We start from the raw sequence: 15,667 nt of genomic DNA on the forward strand, positions 1-15,667 counted from the left end.
ACTTCAACGACAAGGAGTGCTGCCTATCGTTGCAACAGCTGCAGCAGCACCGCAATCAACTGGGCCGGCAGTGCACGTGTAGCAACAGAACACGTTATCCAGGAAGTACAGTGTCTCTACGTCTAATATTGGGTAAGGTGTTTACCCAGTTTCCAGGACAAGCGGTGCACCCGTGCCTCGGTAGCGCAGTAGGCAGCGCGTAAGTCTCATAATCTTAAGGTCGTGAGTTCGATCCTCACCCGGGGCATTTAATTTTCTGTGACATGGTGGTGCTGTTGCTAGGGCGCCAACGTATTTCTTGTTTGTTATCCACAGCGTTTCAACGCTTCAGCGGGAAAATGTTTACTTCCTGTTATTGCTACTTACAGCTTCCCTTTTCCTCTTCTCCCAGCAGAGCATGAAGCCAAAAGCATTGCTCTGCGACGTTTGAGGTGCGCGCCTTGCCAGTCAGTATGTGCACAGATGCTCGCAAAGAGAGGGGGGCGCCGACGCGGCACTCGACACGAAATGCGACAAGCGACCGTACGAACGGTCGAACGAAACGGCCACATCCGGTGTGGTCTAGTGGCTAGGATACCTGGCTTTCACCCAGGAGGCCCGGGTTCGATTCCCGGTACCGGAACGGAATTTTTTCCACACGAATCGTGACAAGTTTGAGCTGTCCGAGCGGCCGTTTCCCGTCCTGCTCGCAATATAGCTACTGTTTCGTGACCGTCAGCAGAATATAGACTAGGGAAGCAGACACACGACGACCATAGAAATGGTGTGCGGCTTCATGCCACCTGTTTCCAGCGTAGGGCTGAGCAACTGCATCTGCCGAGGCCCGTTAGCTCAGTTGGTTAGAGCGTCGTGCTAATAACGCGAAGGTCGTGGGTTCGATCCCCCCACGGGCCACTACTCTTTTCCTACTACGAAAAGGCGGCGCCGATTTCAGCTGGCGAGTGTGGTGACCAAAAGATCATCACCCTGCGTGGAAGTTGATAGAGGATCCGAACCCGACTCGTCGGGGAGCGCTACAGCATTCACTCGGCAATGGCCATAATATCTTGAATACACTGGTTCTCAACCGATAAAGAGAAAATGAAAGAAAATGTCCGATTGCCGATGCGTAACAACTTTGGCCCTTGTCAGTACTTGGGCGGGTGAGCGCATGGGAACACAGGGCGCTATTGGCACTTTTACTTCCTATTTTTGTTTCTCCTTTCTTTTCGGAGCTACAGCCCGATTCGGTCAGGGAGACGCCACCGTGAAATGAAGGGGGCGTGCTGTGTGTCCATCGCCTCGCCTCTCCTTACCTCTCTCAGTCGTTTCTCGTGCTTGTCGTTTTGATATAGGCCGATTTGAGAGCGTCAGCTCTCGCGTCAGCCGAGCAAAGTCGAGACAAGTCGAGACACACTAAGGGCTGGTATGCAGCGAGTAAGAGGGCGAAAAAACAATAATTTAAGAGCGCGTGGCAAAAGTACTCATACGCGAAATTAAAAGCCTGCTGCGGTGGCCGGGAATCGAACCCGGATCAACTGCTTGGAACGCAACTATGCTGACCATTACACCACCACCGCACAAGCGAGCGCCGCGCGTCCGCGCTGTGTCGGCTTCCCGCCAGTCGGCAGCGGCCGAAGGTGATCGTACCTGGCAGGCGCATTTCGAGGCAGGCTAGGGGAGCACATCCAGACGCATTCGGACAGCGTATCCGCGCACATTTCGCATCCTTTGGCAAGAGTTGGGCGCCGGCAACGCAAGAGTACGCAGAGGACCGCGTTCTGGCGGCATTTTTAAGCAGAGCAGTGCAGTGCAGGATTCAGCGTCTGCAGCATCTTTTCCACAGAATGCTACGGCGCTTGACGGCAGTCCCACTTTCCCTTGAGACATCTGCTCGGCAAGCAGCGTCAAGTTACCGCTGGCCCGAGCATCGGTGGTTCAGTGGTAGAATGCTCGCCTGCCACGCGGGCGGCCCGGGTTCGATTCCCGGCCGATGCATCATTTTGCTTTTCCCGCGATAATGCTGCCGCGTGGCTTGAGCGCTTGAGATGCACGATCCACAAGAATGTGTAGCTGGATTTCCCTTGAGAAGGACCGAGAACGCAGCACTCGCGGGTCCCCACTAGGACGCTCGCATCATGTTCTACAGACTAGCGTCGGCCTGGCCTCACAAGTTGCTGGGTCCGGGTGCCTCCGAGGCACTGAACTTCAACGACAAGGAGTGCTGCCTATCGTTGCAACAGCTGCAGCAGCACCGCAATCAACTGGGCCGGCAGTGCACGTGTAGCAACAGAACACGTTATCCAGGAAGTACAGTGTCTCTACGTCTAATATTGGGTAAGGTGTTTACCCAGTTTCCAGGACAAGCGGTGCACCCGTGCCTCGGTAGCGCAGTAGGCAGCGCGTAAGTCTCATAATCTTAAGGTCGTGAGTTCGATCCTCACCCGGGGCATTTAATTTTCTGTGACATGGTGGTGCTGTTGCTAGGGCGCCAACGTATTTCTTGTTTGTTATCCACAGCGTTTCAACGCTTCAGCGGGAAAATGTTTACTTCCTGTTATTGCTACTTACAGCTTCCCTTTTCCTCTTCTCCCAGCAGAGCATGAAGCCAAAAGCATTGCTCTGCGACGTTTGAGGTGCGCGCCTTGCCAGTCAGTATGTGCACAGATGCTCGCAAAGAGAGGGGGGCGCCGACGCGGCACTCGACACGAAATGCGACAAGCGACCGTACGAACGGTCGAACGAAACGGCCACATCCGGTGTGGTCTAGTGGCTAGGATACCTGGCTTTCACCCAGGAGGCCCGGGTTCGATTCCCGGTACCGGAACGGAATTTTTTCCACACGAATCGTGACAAGTTTGAGCTGTCCGAGCGGCCGTTTCCCGTCCTGCTCGCAATATAGCTACTGTTTCGTGACCGTCAGCAGAATATAGACTAGGGAAGCAGACACACGACGACCATAGAAATGGTGTGCGGCTTCATGCCACCTGTTTCCAGCGTAGGGCTGAGCAACTGCATCTGCCGAGGCCCGTTAGCTCAGTTGGTTAGAGCGTCGTGCTAATAACGCGAAGGTCGTGGGTTCGATCCCCCCACGGGCCACTACTCTTTTCCTACTACGAAAAGGCGGCGCCGATTTCAGCTGGCGAGTGTGGTGACCAAAAGATCATCACCCTGCGTGGAAGTTGATAGAGGATCCGAACCCGACTCGTCGGGGAGCGCTACAGCATTCACTCGGCAATGGCCATAATATCTTGAATACACTGGTTCTCAACCGATAAAGAGAAAATGAAAGAAAATGTCCGATTGCCGATGCGTAACAACTTTGGCCCTTGTCAGTACTTGGGCGGGTGAGCGCATGGGAACACAGGGCGCTATTGGCACTTTTACTTCCTATTTTTGTTTCTCCTTTCTTTTCGGAGCTACAGCCCGATTCGGTCAGGGAGACGCCACCGTGAAATGAAGGGGGCGTGCTGTGTGTCCATCGCCTCGCCTCTCCTTACCTCTCTCAGTCGTTTCTCGTGCTTGTCGTTTTGATATAGGCCGATTTGAGAGCGTCAGCTCTCGCGTCAGCCGAGCAAAGTCGAGACAAGTCGAGACACACTAAGGGCTGGTATGCAGCGAGTAAGAGGGCGAAAAAACAATAATTTAAGAGCGCGTGGCAAAAGTACTCATACGCGAAATTAAAAGCCTGCTGCGGTGGCCGGGAATCGAACCCGGATCAACTGCTTGGAACGCAACTATGCTGACCATTACACCACCACCGCACAAGCGAGCGCCGCGCGTCCGCGCTGTGTCGGCTTCCCGCCAGTCGGCAGCGGCCGAAGGTGATCGTACCTGGCAGGCGCATTTCGAGGCAGGCTAGGGGAGCACATCCAGACGCATTCGGACAGCGTATCCGCGCACATTTCGCATCCTTTGGCAAGAGTTGGGCGCCGGCAACGCAAGAGTACGCAGAGGACCGCGTTCTGGCGGCATTTTTAAGCAGAGCAGTGCAGTGCAGGATTCAGCGTCTGCAGCATCTTTTCCACAGAATGCTACGGCGCTTGACGGCAGTCCCACTTTCCCTTGAGACATCTGCTCGGCAAGCAGCGTCAAGTTACCGCTGGCCCGAGCATCGGTGGTTCAGTGGTAGAATGCTCGCCTGCCACGCGGGCGGCCCGGGTTCGATTCCCGGCCGATGCATCATTTTGCTTTTCCCGCGATAATGCTGCCGCGTGGCTTGAGCGCTTGAGATGCACGATCCACAAGAATGTGTAGCTGGATTTCCCTTGAGAAGGACCGAGAACGCAGCACTCGCGGGTCCCCACTAGGACGCTCGCATCATGTTCTACAGACTAGCGTCGGCCTGGCCTCACAAGTTGCTGGGTCCGGGTGCCTCCGAGGCACTGAACTTCAACGACAAGGAGTGCTGCCTATCGTTGCAACAGCTGCAGCAGCACCGCAATCAACTGGGCCGGCAGTGCACGTGTAGCAACAGAACACGTTATCCAGGAAGTACAGTGTCTCTACGTCTAATATTGGGTAAGGTGTTTACCCAGTTTCCAGGACAAGCGGTGCACCCGTGCCTCGGTAGCGCAGTAGGCAGCGCGTAAGTCTCATAATCTTAAGGTCGTGAGTTCGATCCTCACCCGGGGCATTTAATTTTCTGTGACATGGTGGTGCTGTTGCTAGGGCGCCAACGTATTTCTTGTTTGTTATCCACAGCGTTTCAACGCTTCAGCGGGAAAATGTTTACTTCCTGTTATTGCTACTTACAGCTTCCCTTTTCCTCTTCTCCCAGCAGAGCATGAAGCCAAAAGCATTGCTCTGCGACGTTTGAGGTGCGCGCCTTGCCAGTCAGTATGTGCACAGATGCTCGCAAAGAGAGGGGGGCGCCGACGCGGCACTCGACACGAAATGCGACAAGCGACCGTACGAACGGTCGAACGAAACGGCCACATCCGGTGTGGTCTAGTGGCTAGGATACCTGGCTTTCACCCAGGAGGCCCGGGTTCGATTCCCGGTACCGGAACGGAATTTTTTCCACACGAATCGTGACAAGTTTGAGCTGTCCGAGCGGCCGTTTCCCGTCCTGCTCGCAATATAGCTACTGTTTCGTGACCGTCAGCAGAATATAGACTAGGGAAGCAGACACACGACGACCATAGAAATGGTGTGCGGCTTCATGCCACCTGTTTCCAGCGTAGGGCTGAGCAACTGCATCTGCCGAGGCCCGTTAGCTCAGTTGGTTAGAGCGTCGTGCTAATAACGCGAAGGTCGTGGGTTCGATCCCCCCACGGGCCACTACTCTTTTCCTACTACGAAAAGGCGGCGCCGATTTCAGCTGGCGAGTGTGGTGACCAAAAGATCATCACCCTGCGTGGAAGTTGATAGAGGATCCGAACCCGACTCGTCGGGGAGCGCTACAGCATTCACTCGGCAATGGCCATAATATCTTGAATACACTGGTTCTCAACCGATAAAGAGAAAATGAAAGAAAATGTCCGATTGCCGATGCGTAACAACTTTGGCCCTTGTCAGTACTTGGGCGGGTGAGCGCATGGGAACACAGGGCGCTATTGGCACTTTTACTTCCTATTTTTGTTTCTCCTTTCTTTTCGGAGCTACAGCCCGATTCGGTCAGGGAGACGCCACCGTGAAATGAAGGGGGCGTGCTGTGTGTCCATCGCCTCGCCTCTCCTTACCTCTCTCAGTCGTTTCTCGTGCTTGTCGTTTTGATATAGGCCGATTTGAGAGCGTCAGCTCTCGCGTCAGCCGAGCAAAGTCGAGACAAGTCGAGACACACTAAGGGCTGGTATGCAGCGAGTAAGAGGGCGAAAAAACAATAATTTAAGAGCGCGTGGCAAAAGTACTCATACGCGAAATTAAAAGCCTGCTGCGGTGGCCGGGAATCGAACCCGGATCAACTGCTTGGAACGCAACTATGCTGACCATTACACCACCACCGCACAAGCGAGCGCCGCGCGTCCGCGCTGTGTCGGCTTCCCGCCAGTCGGCAGCGGCCGAAGGTGATCGTACCTGGCAGGCGCATTTCGAGGCAGGCTAGGGGAGCACATCCAGACGCATTCGGACAGCGTATCCGCGCACATTTCGCATCCTTTGGCAAGAGTTGGGCGCCGGCAACGCAAGAGTACGCAGAGGACCGCGTTCTGGCGGCATTTTTAAGCAGAGCAGTGCAGTGCAGGATTCAGCGTCTGCAGCATCTTTTCCACAGAATGCTACGGCGCTTGACGGCAGTCCCACTTTCCCTTGAGACATCTGCTCGGCAAGCAGCGTCAAGTTACCGCTGGCCCGAGCATCGGTGGTTCAGTGGTAGAATGCTCGCCTGCCACGCGGGCGGCCCGGGTTCGATTCCCGGCCGATGCATCATTTTGCTTTTCCCGCGATAATGCTGCCGCGTGGCTTGAGCGCTTGAGATGCACGATCCACAAGAATGTGTAGCTGGATTTCCCTTGAGAAGGACCGAGAACGCAGCACTCGCGGGTCCCCACTAGGACGCTCGCATCATGTTCTACAGACTAGCGTCGGCCTGGCCTCACAAGTTGCTGGGTCCGGGTGCCTCCGAGGCACTGAACTTCAACGACAAGGAGTGCTGCCTATCGTTGCAACAGCTGCAGCAGCACCGCAATCAACTGGGCCGGCAGTGCACGTGTAGCAACAGAACACGTTATCCAGGAAGTACAGTGTCTCTACGTCTAATATTGGGTAAGGTGTTTACCCAGTTTCCAGGACAAGCGGTGCACCCGTGCCTCGGTAGCGCAGTAGGCAGCGCGTAAGTCTCATAATCTTAAGGTCGTGAGTTCGATCCTCACCCGGGGCATTTAATTTTCTGTGACATGGTGGTGCTGTTGCTAGGGCGCCAACGTATTTCTTGTTTGTTATCCACAGCGTTTCAACGCTTCAGCGGGAAAATGTTTACTTCCTGTTATTGCTACTTACAGCTTCCCTTTTCCTCTTCTCCCAGCAGAGCATGAAGCCAAAAGCATTGCTCTGCGACGTTTGAGGTGCGCGCCTTGCCAGTCAGTATGTGCACAGATGCTCGCAAAGAGAGGGGGGCGCCGACGCGGCACTCGACACGAAATGCGACAAGCGACCGTACGAACGGTCGAACGAAACGGCCACATCCGGTGTGGTCTAGTGGCTAGGATACCTGGCTTTCACCCAGGAGGCCCGGGTTCGATTCCCGGTACCGGAACGGAATTTTTTCCACACGAATCGTGACAAGTTTGAGCTGTCCGAGCGGCCGTTTCCCGTCCTGCTCGCAATATAGCTACTGTTTCGTGACCGTCAGCAGAATATAGACTAGGGAAGCAGACACACGACGACCATAGAAATGGTGTGCGGCTTCATGCCACCTGTTTCCAGCGTAGGGCTGAGCAACTGCATCTGCCGAGGCCCGTTAGCTCAGTTGGTTAGAGCGTCGTGCTAATAACGCGAAGGTCGTGGGTTCGATCCCCCCACGGGCCACTACTCTTTTCCTACTACGAAAAGGCGGCGCCGATTTCAGCTGGCGAGTGTGGTGACCAAAAGATCATCACCCTGCGTGGAAGTTGATAGAGGATCCGAACCCGACTCGTCGGGGAGCGCTACAGCATTCACTCGGCAATGGCCATAATATCTTGAATACACTGGTTCTCAACCGATAAAGAGAAAATGAAAGAAAATGTCCGATTGCCGATGCGTAACAACTTTGGCCCTTGTCAGTACTTGGGCGGGTGAGCGCATGGGAACACAGGGCGCTATTGGCACTTTTACTTCCTATTTTTGTTTCTCCTTTCTTTTCGGAGCTACAGCCCGATTCGGTCAGGGAGACGCCACCGTGAAATGAAGGGGGCGTGCTGTGTGTCCATCGCCTCGCCTCTCCTTACCTCTCTCAGTCGTTTCTCGTGCTTGTCGTTTTGATATAGGCCGATTTGAGAGCGTCAGCTCTCGCGTCAGCCGAGCAAAGTCGAGACAAGTCGAGACACACTAAGGGCTGGTATGCAGCGAGTAAGAGGGCGAAAAAACAATAATTTAAGAGCGCGTGGCAAAAGTACTCATACGCGAAATTAAAAGCCTGCTGCGGTGGCCGGGAATCGAACCCGGATCAACTGCTTGGAACGCAACTATGCTGACCATTACACCACCACCGCACAAGCGAGCGCCGCGCGTCCGCGCTGTGTCGGCTTCCCGCCAGTCGGCAGCGGCCGAAGGTGATCGTACCTGGCAGGCGCATTTCGAGGCAGGCTAGGGGAGCACATCCAGACGCATTCGGACAGCGTATCCGCGCACATTTCGCATCCTTTGGCAAGAGTTGGGCGCCGGCAACGCAAGAGTACGCAGAGGACCGCGTTCTGGCGGCATTTTTAAGCAGAGCAGTGCAGTGCAGGATTCAGCGTCTGCAGCATCTTTTCCACAGAATGCTACGGCGCTTGACGGCAGTCCCACTTTCCCTTGAGACATCTGCTCGGCAAGCAGCGTCAAGTTACCGCTGGCCCGAGCATCGGTGGTTCAGTGGTAGAATGCTCGCCTGCCACGCGGGCGGCCCGGGTTCGATTCCCGGCCGATGCATCATTTTGCTTTTCCCGCGATAATGCTGCCGCGTGGCTTGAGCGCTTGAGATGCACGATCCACAAGAATGTGTAGCTGGATTTCCCTTGAGAAGGACCGAGAACGCAGCACTCGCGGGTCCCCACTAGGACGCTCGCATCATGTTCTACAGACTAGCGTCGGCCTGGCCTCACAAGTTGCTGGGTCCGGGTGCCTCCGAGGCACTGAACTTCAACGACAAGGAGTGCTGCCTATCGTTGCAACAGCTGCAGCAGCACCGCAATCAACTGGGCCGGCAGTGCACGTGTAGCAACAGAACACGTTATCCAGGAAGTACAGTGTCTCTACGTCTAATATTGGGTAAGGTGTTTACCCAGTTTCCAGGACAAGCGGTGCACCCGTGCCTCGGTAGCGCAGTAGGCAGCGCGTAAGTCTCATAATCTTAAGGTCGTGAGTTCGATCCTCACCCGGGGCATTTAATTTTCTGTGACATGGTGGTGCTGTTGCTAGGGCGCCAACGTATTTCTTGTTTGTTATCCACAGCGTTTCAACGCTTCAGCGGGAAAATGTTTACTTCCTGTTATTGCTACTTACAGCTTCCCTTTTCCTCTTCTCCCAGCAGAGCATGAAGCCAAAAGCATTGCTCTGCGACGTTTGAGGTGCGCGCCTTGCCAGTCAGTATGTGCACAGATGCTCGCAAAGAGAGGGGGGCGCCGACGCGGCACTCGACACGAAATGCGACAAGCGACCGTACGAACGGTCGAACGAAACGGCCACATCCGGTGTGGTCTAGTGGCTAGGATACCTGGCTTTCACCCAGGAGGCCCGGGTTCGATTCCCGGTACCGGAACGGAATTTTTTCCACACGAATCGTGACAAGTTTGAGCTGTCCGAGCGGCCGTTTCCCGTCCTGCTCGCAATATAGCTACTGTTTCGTGACCGTCAGCAGAATATAGACTAGGGAAGCAGACACACGACGACCATAGAAATGGTGTGCGGCTTCATGCCACCTGTTTCCAGCGTAGGGCTGAGCAACTGCATCTGCCGAGGCCCGTTAGCTCAGTTGGTTAGAGCGTCGTGCTAATAACGCGAAGGTCGTGGGTTCGATCCCCCCACGGGCCACTACTCTTTTCCTACTACGAAAAGGCGGCGCCGATTTCAGCTGGCGAGTGTGGTGACCAAAAGATCATCACCCTGCGTGGAAGTTGATAGAGGATCCGAACCCGACTCGTCGGGGAGCGCTACAGCATTCACTCGGCAATGGCCATAATATCTTGAATACACTGGTTCTCAACCGATAAAGAGAAAATGAAAGAAAATGTCCGATTGCCGATGCGTAACAACTTTGGCCCTTGTCAGTACTTGGGCGGGTGAGCGCATGGGAACACAGGGCGCTATTGGCACTTTTACTTCCTATTTTTGTTTCTCCTTTCTTTTCGGAGCTACAGCCCGATTCGGTCAGGGAGACGCCACCGTGAAATGAAGGGGGCGTGCTGTGTGTCCATCGCCTCGCCTCTCCTTACCTCTCTCAGTCGTTTCTCGTGCTTGTCGTTTTGATATAGGCCGATTTGAGAGCGTCAGCTCTCGCGTCAGCCGAGCAAAGTCGAGACAAGTCGAGACACACTAAGGGCTGGTATGCAGCGAGTAAGAGGGCGAAAAAACAATAATTTAAGAGCGCGTGGCAAAAGTACTCATACGCGAAATTAAAAGCCTGCTGCGGTGGCCGGGAATCGAACCCGGATCAACTGCTTGGAACGCAACTATGCTGACCATTACACCACCACCGCACAAGCGAGCGCCGCGCGTCCGCGCTGTGTCGGCTTCCCGCCAGTCGGCAGCGGCCGAAGGTGATCGTACCTGGCAGGCGCATTTCGAGGCAGGCTAGGGGAGCACATCCAGACGCATTCGGACAGCGTATCCGCGCACATTTCGCATCCTTTGGCAAGAGTTGGGCGCCGGCAACGCAAGAGTACGCAGAGGACCGCGTTCTGGCGGCATTTTTAAGCAGAGCAGTGCAGTGCAGGATTCAGCGTCTGCAGCATCTTTTCCACAGAATGCTACGGCGCTTGACGGCAGTCCCACTTTCCCTTGAGACATCTGCTCGGCAAGCAGCGTCAAGTTACCGCTGGCCCGAGCATCGGTGGTTCAGTGGTAGAATGCTCGCCTGCCACGCGGGCGGCCCGGGTTCGATTCCCGGCCGATGCATCATTTTGCTTTTCCCGCGATAATGCTGCCGCGTGGCTTGAGCGCTTGAGATGCACGATCCACAAGAATGTGTAGCTGGATTTCCCTTGAGAAGGACCGAGAACGCAGCACTCGCGGGTCCCCACTAGGACGCTCGCATCATGTTCTACAGACTAGCGTCGGCCTGGCCTCACAAGTTGCTGGGTCCGGGTGCCTCCGAGGCACTGAACTTCAACGACAAGGAGTGCTGCCTATCGTTGCAACAGCTGCAGCAGCACCGCAATCAACTGGGCCGGCAGTGCACGTGTAGCAACAGAACACGTTATCCAGGAAGTACAGTGTCTCTACGTCTAATATTGGGTAAGGTGTTTACCCAGTTTCCAGGACAAGCGGTGCACCCGTGCCTCGGTAGCGCAGTAGGCAGCGCGTAAGTCTCATAATCTTAAGGTCGTGAGTTCGATCCTCACCCGGGGCATTTAATTTTCTGTGACATGGTGGTGCTGTTGCTAGGGCGCCAACGTATTTCTTGTTTGTTATCCACAGCGTTTCAACGCTTCAGCGGGAAAATGTTTACTTCCTGTTATTGCTACTTACAGCTTCCCTTTTCCTCTTCTCCCAGCAGAGCATGAAGCCAAAAGCATTGCTCTGCGACGTTTGAGGTGCGCGCCTTGCCAGTCAGTATGTGCACAGATGCTCGCAAAGAGAGGGGGGCGCCGACGCGGCACTCGACACGAAATGCGACAAGCGACCGTACGAACGGTCGAACGAAACGGCCACATCCGGTGTGGTCTAGTGGCTAGGATACCTGGCTTTCACCCAGGAGGCCCGGGTTCGATTCCCGGTACCGGAACGGAATTTTTTCCACACGAATCGTGACAAGTTTGAGCTGTCCGAGCGGCCGTTTCCCGTCCTGCTCGCAATATAGCTACTGTTTCGTGACCGTCAGCAGAATATAGACTAGGGAAGCAGACACACGACGACCATAGAAATGGTGTGCGGCTTCATGCCACCTGTTTCCAGCGTAGGGCTGAGCAACTGCATCTGCCGAGGCCCGTTAGCTCAGTTGGTTAGAGCGTCGTGCTAATAACGCGAAGGTCGTGGGTTCGATCCCCCCACGGGCCACTACTCTTTTCCTACTACGAAAAGGCGGCGCCGATTTCAGCTGGCGAGTGTGGTGACCAAAAGATCATCACCCTGCGTGGAAGTTGATAGAGGATCCGAACCCGACTCGTCGGGGAGCGCTACAGCATTCACTCGGCAATGGCCATAATATCTTGAATACACTGGTTCTCAACCGATAAAGAGAAAATGAAAGAAAATGTCCGATTGCCGATGCGTAACAACTTTGGCCCTTGTCAGTACTTGGGCGGGTGAGCGCATGGGAACACAGGGCGCTATTGGCACTTTTACTTCCTATTTTTGTTTCTCCTTTCTTTTCGGAGCTACAGCCCGATTCGGTCAGGGAGACGCCACCGTGAAATGAAGGGGGCGTGCTGTGTGTCCATCGCCTCGCCTCTCCTTACCTCTCTCAGTCGTTTCTCGTGCTTGTCGTTTTGATATAGGCCGATTTGAGAGCGTCAGCTCTCGCGTCAGCCGAGCAAAGTCGAGACAAGTCGAGACACACTAAGGGCTGGTATGCAGCGAGTAAGAGGGCGAAAAAACAATAATTTAAGAGCGCGTGGCAAAAGTACTCATACGCGAAATTAAAAGCCTGCTGCGGTGGCCGGGAATCGAACCCGGATCAACTGCTTGGAACGCAACTATGCTGACCATTACACCACCACCGCACAAGCGAGCGCCGCGCGTCCGCGCTGTGTCGGCTTCCCGCCAGTCGGCAGCGGCCGAAGGTGATCGTACCTGGCAGGCGCATTTCGAGGCAGGCTAGGGGAGCACATCCAGACGCATTCGGACAGCGTATCCGCGCACATTTCGCATCCTTTGGCAAGAGTTGGGCGCCGGCAACGCAAGAGTACGCAGAGGACCGCGTTCTGGCGGCATTTTTAAGCAGAGCAGTGCAGTGCAGGATTCAGCGTCTGCAGCATCTTTTCCACAGAATGCTACGGCGCTTGACGGCAGTCCCACTTTCCCTTGAGACATCTGCTCGGCAAGCAGCGTCAAGTTACCGCTGGCCCGAGCATCGGTGGTTCAGTGGTAGAATGCTCGCCTGCCACGCGGGCGGCCCGGGTTCGATTCCCGGCCGATGCATCATTTTGCTTTTCCCGCGATAATGCTGCCGCGTGGCTTGAGCGCTTGAGATGCACGATCCACAAGAATGTGTAGCTGGATTTCCCTTGAGAAGGACCGAGAACGCAGCACTCGCGGGTCCCCACTAGGACGCTCGCATCATGTTCTACAGACTAGCGTCGGCCTGGCCTCACAAGTTGCTGGGTCCGGGTGCCTCCGAGGCACTGAACTTCAACGACAAGGAGTGCTGCCTATCGTTGCAACAGCTGCAGCAGCACCGCAATCAACTGGGCCGGCAGTGCACGTGTAGCAACAGAACACGTTATCCAGGAAGTACAGTGTCTCTACGTCTAATATTGGGTAAGGTGTTTACCCAGTTTCCAGGACAAGCGGTGCACCCGTGCCTCGGTAGCGCAGTAGGCAGCGCGTAAGTCTCATAATCTTAAGGTCGTGAGTTCGATCCTCACCCGGGGCATTTAATTTTCTGTGACATGGTGGTGCTGTTGCTAGGGCGCCAACGTATTTCTTGTTTGTTATCCACAGCGTTTCAACGCTTCAGCGGGAAAATGTTTACTTCCTGTTATTGCTACTTACAGCTTCCCTTTTCCTCTTCTCCCAGCAGAGCATGAAGCCAAAAGCATTGCTCTGCGACGTTTGAGGTGCGCGCCTTGCCAGTCAGTATGTGCACAGATGCTCGCAAAGAGAGGGGGGCGCCGACGCGGCACTCGACACGAAATGCGACAAGCGACCGTACGAACGGTCGAACGAAACGGCCACATCCGGTGTGGTCTAGTGGCTAGGATACCTGGCTTTCACCCAGGAGGCCCGGGTTCGATTCCCGGTACCGGAACGGAATTTTTTCCACACGAATCGTGACAAGTTTGAGCTGTCCGAGCGGCCGTTTCCCGTCCTGCTCGCAATATAGCTACTGTTTCGTGACCGTCAGCAGAATATAGACTAGGGAAGCAGACACACGACGACCATAGAAATGGTGTGCGGCTTCATGCCACCTGTTTCCAGCGTAGGGCTGAGCAACTGCATCTGCCGAGGCCCGTTAGCTCAGTTGGTTAGAGCGTCGTGCTAATAACGCGAAGGTCGTGGGTTCGATCCCCCCACGGGCCACTACTCTTTTCCTACTACGAAAAGGCGGCGCCGATTTCAGCTGGCGAGTGTGGTGACCAAAAGATCATCACCCTGCGTGGAAGTTGATAGAGGATCCGAACCCGACTCGTCGGGGAGCGCTACAGCATTCACTCGGCAATGGCCATAATATCTTGAATACACTGGTTCTCAACCGATAAAGAGAAAATGAAAGAAAATGTCCGATTGCCGATGCGTAACAACTTTGGCCCTTGTCAGTACTTGGGCGGGTGAGCGCATGGGAACACAGGGCGCTATTGGCACTTTTACTTCCTATTTTTGTTTCTCCTTTCTTTTCGGAGCTACAGCCCGATTCGGTCAGGGAGACGCCACCGTGAAATGAAGGGGGCGTGCTGTGTGTCCATCGCCTCGCCTCTCCTTACCTCTCTCAGTCGTTTCTCGTGCTTGTCGTTTTGATATAGGCCGATTTGAGAGCGTCAGCTCTCGCGTCAGCCGAGCAAAGTCGAGACAAGTCGAGACACACTAAGGGCTGGTATGCAGCGAGTAAGAGGGCGAAAAAACAATAATTTAAGAGCGCGTGGCAAAAGTACTCATACGCGAAATTAAAAGCCTGCTGCGGTGGCCGGGAATCGAACCCGGATCAACTGCTTGGAACGCAACTATGCTGACCATTACACCACCACCGCACAAGCGAGCGCCGCGCGTCCGCGCTGTGTCGGCTTCCCGCCAGTCGGCAGCGGCCGAAGGTGATCGTACCTGGCAGGCGCATTTCGAGGCAGGCTAGGGGAGCACATCCAGACGCATTCGGACAGCGTATCCGCGCACATTTCGCATCCTTTGGCAAGAGTTGGGCGCCGGCAACGCAAGAGTACGCAGAGGACCGCGTTCTGGCGGCATTTTTAAGCAGAGCAGTGCAGTGCAGGATTCAGCGTCTGCAGCATCTTTTCCACAGAATGCTACGGCGCTTGACGGCAGTCCCACTTTCCCTTGAGACATCTGCTCGGCAAGCAGCGTCAAGTTACCGCTGGCCCGAGCATCGGTGGTTCAGTGGTAGAATGCTCGCCTGCCACGCGGGCGGCCCGGGTTCGATTCCCGGCCGATGCATCATTTTGCTTTTCCCGCGATAATGCTGCCGCGTGGCTTGAGCGCTTGAGATGCACGATCCACAAGAATGTGTAGCTGGATTTCCCTTGAGAAGGACCGAGAACGCAGCACTCGCGGGTCCCCACTAGGACGCTCGCATCATGTTCTACAGACTAGCGTCGGCCTGGCCTCACAAGTTGCTGGGTCCGGGTGCCTCCGAGGCACTGAACTTCAACGACAAGGAGTGCTGCCTATCGTTGCAACAGCTGCAGCAGCACCGCAATCAACTGGGCCGGCAGTGCACGTGTAGCAACAGAACACGTTATCCAGGAAGTACAGTGTCTCTACGTCTAATATTGGGTAAGGTGTTTACCCAGTTTCCAGGACAAGCGGTGCACCCGTGCCTCGGTAGCGCAGTAGGCAGCGCGTAAGTCTCATAATCTTAAGATCGTGAGTTCGATCCTCACCCGGGGCATTTAATTTTCTGTGACATGGTGGTGCTGTTGCTAGGGCGCCAACGTATTTCTTGTTTGTTATCCACAGCGTTTCAACGCTTCAGCGGGAAAATGTTTACTTCCTGTTATTGCTACTTACAGCTTCCCTTTTC

The 15,667-nt window shown here is 54.9% G+C and overlaps 36 non-coding genes across 36 annotated transcripts; 29 read left to right on the forward strand and 7 right to left on the reverse strand.

The window, feature by feature from the left end:
* Window positions 1-174: 174 nt before the first annotated feature.
* On the forward strand, window positions 175-247 carry Trnam-cau. Its single transcript has one exon. It is a non-coding gene; the product is annotated as a tRNA-Met (tRNA).
* A 303-nt stretch (window positions 248-550) lies between these two features.
* On the forward strand, window positions 551-622 carry Trnae-uuc. The gene has a single exon. It is a non-coding gene; the product is annotated as a tRNA-Glu (tRNA).
* Window positions 623-820: 198 nt separating this feature from the next.
* On the forward strand, window positions 821-894 carry Trnai-aau. The gene has a single exon. It is a non-coding gene; the product is annotated as a tRNA-Ile (tRNA).
* A 593-nt stretch (window positions 895-1,487) lies between these two features.
* Trnag-ucc lies at window positions 1,488-1,559 on the reverse strand. The gene has a single exon. It is a non-coding gene; the product is annotated as a tRNA-Gly (tRNA).
* Window positions 1,560-1,906: 347 nt separating this feature from the next.
* On the forward strand, window positions 1,907-1,977 carry Trnag-gcc. The gene has a single exon. It is a non-coding gene; the product is annotated as a tRNA-Gly (tRNA).
* A 381-nt stretch (window positions 1,978-2,358) lies between these two features.
* On the forward strand, window positions 2,359-2,431 carry Trnam-cau. The gene has a single exon. It is a non-coding gene; the product is annotated as a tRNA-Met (tRNA).
* A 303-nt stretch (window positions 2,432-2,734) lies between these two features.
* On the forward strand, window positions 2,735-2,806 carry Trnae-uuc. The gene has a single exon. It is a non-coding gene; the product is annotated as a tRNA-Glu (tRNA).
* Window positions 2,807-3,004: 198 nt separating this feature from the next.
* Trnai-aau lies at window positions 3,005-3,078 on the forward strand. The gene has a single exon. It is a non-coding gene; the product is annotated as a tRNA-Ile (tRNA).
* A 593-nt stretch (window positions 3,079-3,671) lies between these two features.
* Trnag-ucc lies at window positions 3,672-3,743 on the reverse strand. The gene has a single exon. It is a non-coding gene; the product is annotated as a tRNA-Gly (tRNA).
* Window positions 3,744-4,090: 347 nt separating this feature from the next.
* Trnag-gcc lies at window positions 4,091-4,161 on the forward strand. The gene has a single exon. It is a non-coding gene; the product is annotated as a tRNA-Gly (tRNA).
* A 381-nt stretch (window positions 4,162-4,542) lies between these two features.
* Window positions 4,543-4,615, forward strand: Trnam-cau. Its single transcript has one exon. It is a non-coding gene; the product is annotated as a tRNA-Met (tRNA).
* Window positions 4,616-4,918: 303 nt separating this feature from the next.
* Window positions 4,919-4,990, forward strand: Trnae-uuc. Its single transcript has one exon. It is a non-coding gene; the product is annotated as a tRNA-Glu (tRNA).
* Window positions 4,991-5,188: 198 nt separating this feature from the next.
* Window positions 5,189-5,262, forward strand: Trnai-aau. Its single transcript has one exon. It is a non-coding gene; the product is annotated as a tRNA-Ile (tRNA).
* A 593-nt stretch (window positions 5,263-5,855) lies between these two features.
* Trnag-ucc lies at window positions 5,856-5,927 on the reverse strand. Its single transcript has one exon. It is a non-coding gene; the product is annotated as a tRNA-Gly (tRNA).
* A 347-nt stretch (window positions 5,928-6,274) lies between these two features.
* Trnag-gcc lies at window positions 6,275-6,345 on the forward strand. Its single transcript has one exon. It is a non-coding gene; the product is annotated as a tRNA-Gly (tRNA).
* A 381-nt stretch (window positions 6,346-6,726) lies between these two features.
* On the forward strand, window positions 6,727-6,799 carry Trnam-cau. Its single transcript has one exon. It is a non-coding gene; the product is annotated as a tRNA-Met (tRNA).
* A 303-nt stretch (window positions 6,800-7,102) lies between these two features.
* On the forward strand, window positions 7,103-7,174 carry Trnae-uuc. The gene has a single exon. It is a non-coding gene; the product is annotated as a tRNA-Glu (tRNA).
* A 198-nt stretch (window positions 7,175-7,372) lies between these two features.
* Trnai-aau lies at window positions 7,373-7,446 on the forward strand. Its single transcript has one exon. It is a non-coding gene; the product is annotated as a tRNA-Ile (tRNA).
* Window positions 7,447-8,039: 593 nt separating this feature from the next.
* Window positions 8,040-8,111, reverse strand: Trnag-ucc. Its single transcript has one exon. It is a non-coding gene; the product is annotated as a tRNA-Gly (tRNA).
* Window positions 8,112-8,458: 347 nt separating this feature from the next.
* On the forward strand, window positions 8,459-8,529 carry Trnag-gcc. The gene has a single exon. It is a non-coding gene; the product is annotated as a tRNA-Gly (tRNA).
* A 381-nt stretch (window positions 8,530-8,910) lies between these two features.
* On the forward strand, window positions 8,911-8,983 carry Trnam-cau. Its single transcript has one exon. It is a non-coding gene; the product is annotated as a tRNA-Met (tRNA).
* Window positions 8,984-9,286: 303 nt separating this feature from the next.
* Trnae-uuc lies at window positions 9,287-9,358 on the forward strand. Its single transcript has one exon. It is a non-coding gene; the product is annotated as a tRNA-Glu (tRNA).
* A 198-nt stretch (window positions 9,359-9,556) lies between these two features.
* On the forward strand, window positions 9,557-9,630 carry Trnai-aau. The gene has a single exon. It is a non-coding gene; the product is annotated as a tRNA-Ile (tRNA).
* Window positions 9,631-10,223: 593 nt separating this feature from the next.
* On the reverse strand, window positions 10,224-10,295 carry Trnag-ucc. The gene has a single exon. It is a non-coding gene; the product is annotated as a tRNA-Gly (tRNA).
* A 347-nt stretch (window positions 10,296-10,642) lies between these two features.
* On the forward strand, window positions 10,643-10,713 carry Trnag-gcc. Its single transcript has one exon. It is a non-coding gene; the product is annotated as a tRNA-Gly (tRNA).
* Window positions 10,714-11,094: 381 nt separating this feature from the next.
* Trnam-cau lies at window positions 11,095-11,167 on the forward strand. The gene has a single exon. It is a non-coding gene; the product is annotated as a tRNA-Met (tRNA).
* Window positions 11,168-11,470: 303 nt separating this feature from the next.
* Window positions 11,471-11,542, forward strand: Trnae-uuc. The gene has a single exon. It is a non-coding gene; the product is annotated as a tRNA-Glu (tRNA).
* A 198-nt stretch (window positions 11,543-11,740) lies between these two features.
* Window positions 11,741-11,814, forward strand: Trnai-aau. Its single transcript has one exon. It is a non-coding gene; the product is annotated as a tRNA-Ile (tRNA).
* A 593-nt stretch (window positions 11,815-12,407) lies between these two features.
* Trnag-ucc lies at window positions 12,408-12,479 on the reverse strand. The gene has a single exon. It is a non-coding gene; the product is annotated as a tRNA-Gly (tRNA).
* A 347-nt stretch (window positions 12,480-12,826) lies between these two features.
* Window positions 12,827-12,897, forward strand: Trnag-gcc. The gene has a single exon. It is a non-coding gene; the product is annotated as a tRNA-Gly (tRNA).
* A 381-nt stretch (window positions 12,898-13,278) lies between these two features.
* On the forward strand, window positions 13,279-13,351 carry Trnam-cau. The gene has a single exon. It is a non-coding gene; the product is annotated as a tRNA-Met (tRNA).
* Window positions 13,352-13,654: 303 nt separating this feature from the next.
* Window positions 13,655-13,726, forward strand: Trnae-uuc. Its single transcript has one exon. It is a non-coding gene; the product is annotated as a tRNA-Glu (tRNA).
* A 198-nt stretch (window positions 13,727-13,924) lies between these two features.
* Trnai-aau lies at window positions 13,925-13,998 on the forward strand. The gene has a single exon. It is a non-coding gene; the product is annotated as a tRNA-Ile (tRNA).
* A 593-nt stretch (window positions 13,999-14,591) lies between these two features.
* Trnag-ucc lies at window positions 14,592-14,663 on the reverse strand. Its single transcript has one exon. It is a non-coding gene; the product is annotated as a tRNA-Gly (tRNA).
* Window positions 14,664-15,010: 347 nt separating this feature from the next.
* Trnag-gcc lies at window positions 15,011-15,081 on the forward strand. Its single transcript has one exon. It is a non-coding gene; the product is annotated as a tRNA-Gly (tRNA).
* A 381-nt stretch (window positions 15,082-15,462) lies between these two features.
* Trnam-cau lies at window positions 15,463-15,535 on the forward strand. Its single transcript has one exon. It is a non-coding gene; the product is annotated as a tRNA-Met (tRNA).
* The last annotated feature ends 132 nt before the right edge of the window (window positions 15,536-15,667 follow it).

This window comes from Schistocerca piceifrons, unplaced genomic scaffold, assembly GCF_021461385.2.
Source record: "Schistocerca piceifrons isolate TAMUIC-IGC-003096 unplaced genomic scaffold, iqSchPice1.1 HiC_scaffold_675, whole genome shotgun sequence".
Lineage (NCBI taxonomy): Eukaryota > Metazoa > Arthropoda > Insecta > Orthoptera > Acrididae > Schistocerca > Schistocerca piceifrons.